Here is a 2,259-nt window from a genome sequence, read left to right as displayed (position 1 = left end):
AAATATTTAATCCCCACACACGAAAGAAAGGTAGAAATGACCACCGGAGGAGAACGAAGCGCCGGAATGCAAAACAGACAACGGGGAAAAAGCTCGAATGCATGAGATGAACACGTATGCAAATGCAATGCACATGATGACATGATATGAGATGCATGACAACGATAACAACACACGGAGACAAAAACCCGAACCCGAAAAAATAAAATAACTTAAGGCCGGAAACGACAAGAGTTGGAATACATATTGGGAAAGTCACATCCGGGGTGTTACAAGTAGTTGACACCCATGGACTATACAACCAATGTACCAAATATTAACTTAGCAACTCCATGTTTCTTTTTGAGGTGTTATTTAGGGGATCTCCTATCACAATCATTTGTCGAGGAGTACTCGTTGCAAAGATCACTCCAACTCCCACATTGCGACAAGTGGCACACATGCAGCGCGCCACTTGTCGCAACCAGGGAGTTTTCCCCTTTTTCGTAGATCCGTTTATTCAAAACATTTTATCTCTCAAACCGTGGTCCAAATTTCAAACCGCTTTCACCATTGAATTCCTCGCGTCGAGATCTTCAAAACTAGATCCCATGTTGATAGGTTTTGACGAACTTTTTTTTCAAGAAAAAATCGGCCAAAAAGACTGGACAAAAAAACAAAACCGGGAGCACGGGTTTTTTCCTTTTCCGAAAGAGGCACGCCCGTGCCTCTCACGAAATCATAACCGTGCCTCGCGCGGAAGCAAAACCGTGACTCTCGCGGAAGGAAAAAACAGAAAACGCTCTTTTTCCATTTCCGAGAGGCATGGCCGTGACTCTCATGAAAGCACAACCGTGCCTCTCGCGGAAGCAAAACCGTGACTCTCACGAAAGGAAAAAAACAAAAAACATGTTTTTTTTTAATTTTCGAGAGGCACGGCCGTAACTCTCGCGGAAGCAAAACCGTGACTCTCGCGAAAGAAAAAATAATAGAAAACACGTTTTTTGTTTTGTTTCCGAGAGGCACGGCCCTGACTCTCGCGAAAGCAAAACCGTGCCTCTCGCGGAAGGAAAACCTTGACTCTCTCGAAAGGGAAAAAAAGAAAAAGCGTTTTTTCGCACAAATTTTTTTTGTCGAAAAGCTAAGCAAGACCGGTGGGAAACCAAAACGTCGAAAAAAACAAAATAAAAACCATTTAATAGCCGAAAACGCGTGCGAAAAAATAAAATAAAATAAAATTCGAAGGGAGCGCCCAGAGCGCGACACGTGGCGAATGGCTGAGAGCGTGCCAAGTGGCGTTGGTCGTTGCGAGGCTCGCGAGGGAGCGCTCGTTTACTAGTGGCTCCCCTTATCAAAATACGGTGGATCCTATATGATGCTTGTTAGCGTCAAATCGCCGCAGCTTCGCTGAAGCCGAGCGAAGCGAGCGACCAACACGGGCCTGCCCACTTACAACGGAACTGTTTGGGGAACTTTCTAGAAGGTTCCCTAAACCGGTTTTTCTTTCCTTTTTGTTTTGTCTTACAGGTTTTTCTGTCTTTCTTCATTATTTTTGTTTTTCGTTTTCCTTTTATTTTTTTCCTGCTTATTTCTTCCTTTTTTCCAATTTATTGTTTTTCTGTTTTCCCATAAAGTCAAATTTCTCTGCAAAATGTGCAGGAATATAAAAAAATCGTTTGAATTTTCAGAAAATGTTTGAAATTCCAAAAAAATCACGTTTTCAAATTTTGTTCAGAATTTCTTTTTTGTTCACCGTATTGAAGAAAAATGTTCACCGTACATTTAATAAAATGTTCACTCCTGTATAAAAAAAGTTCATTGTGTATAGAGATTTTGTTCAAGTGCATTTGAGAAAAAGTTGATTGTATATTTTAAAAAATGTTCAGTGACTAATTGAATAATGTTCAAGGTATACTAAGAAAATGTTCAGTGTTTCAAGTTTCAGAAAATTGTTCAGTTTTCAAAATTTATTCACAATCTTAGAAAATGTTCACGTTTTAAAAATGAATATTTGAAAAAAATATGGTTTCCAAACATTTTGTCGCATTATTAAAAAAATTCAATTTTTTGGCCAAAATATGTTGAAAACCCCCGGACCTTCCACTTTTCAGATTTTACTCATAGTGCTCCATAACGGACATACTCAGCCCCTAGCTCAGCTCGCTATCACTGCTAGTAAGCATCGCTAGTTTCGGAGTTCGACTACCAACTGTAGCGCTTTTACTTTTGCGATTCGCTCGGTGCCTGCGAATTGGGCTGGCCCATTTGCGCGCCACCTTA

Source organism: Triticum dicoccoides, chromosome 5A, assembly GCF_002162155.2.
Source record: "Triticum dicoccoides isolate Atlit2015 ecotype Zavitan chromosome 5A, WEW_v2.0, whole genome shotgun sequence".
Taxonomy (NCBI): domain Eukaryota; kingdom Viridiplantae; phylum Streptophyta; class Magnoliopsida; order Poales; family Poaceae; genus Triticum; species Triticum dicoccoides.
Note: the sequence above shows the minus strand (reverse complement) of the source record.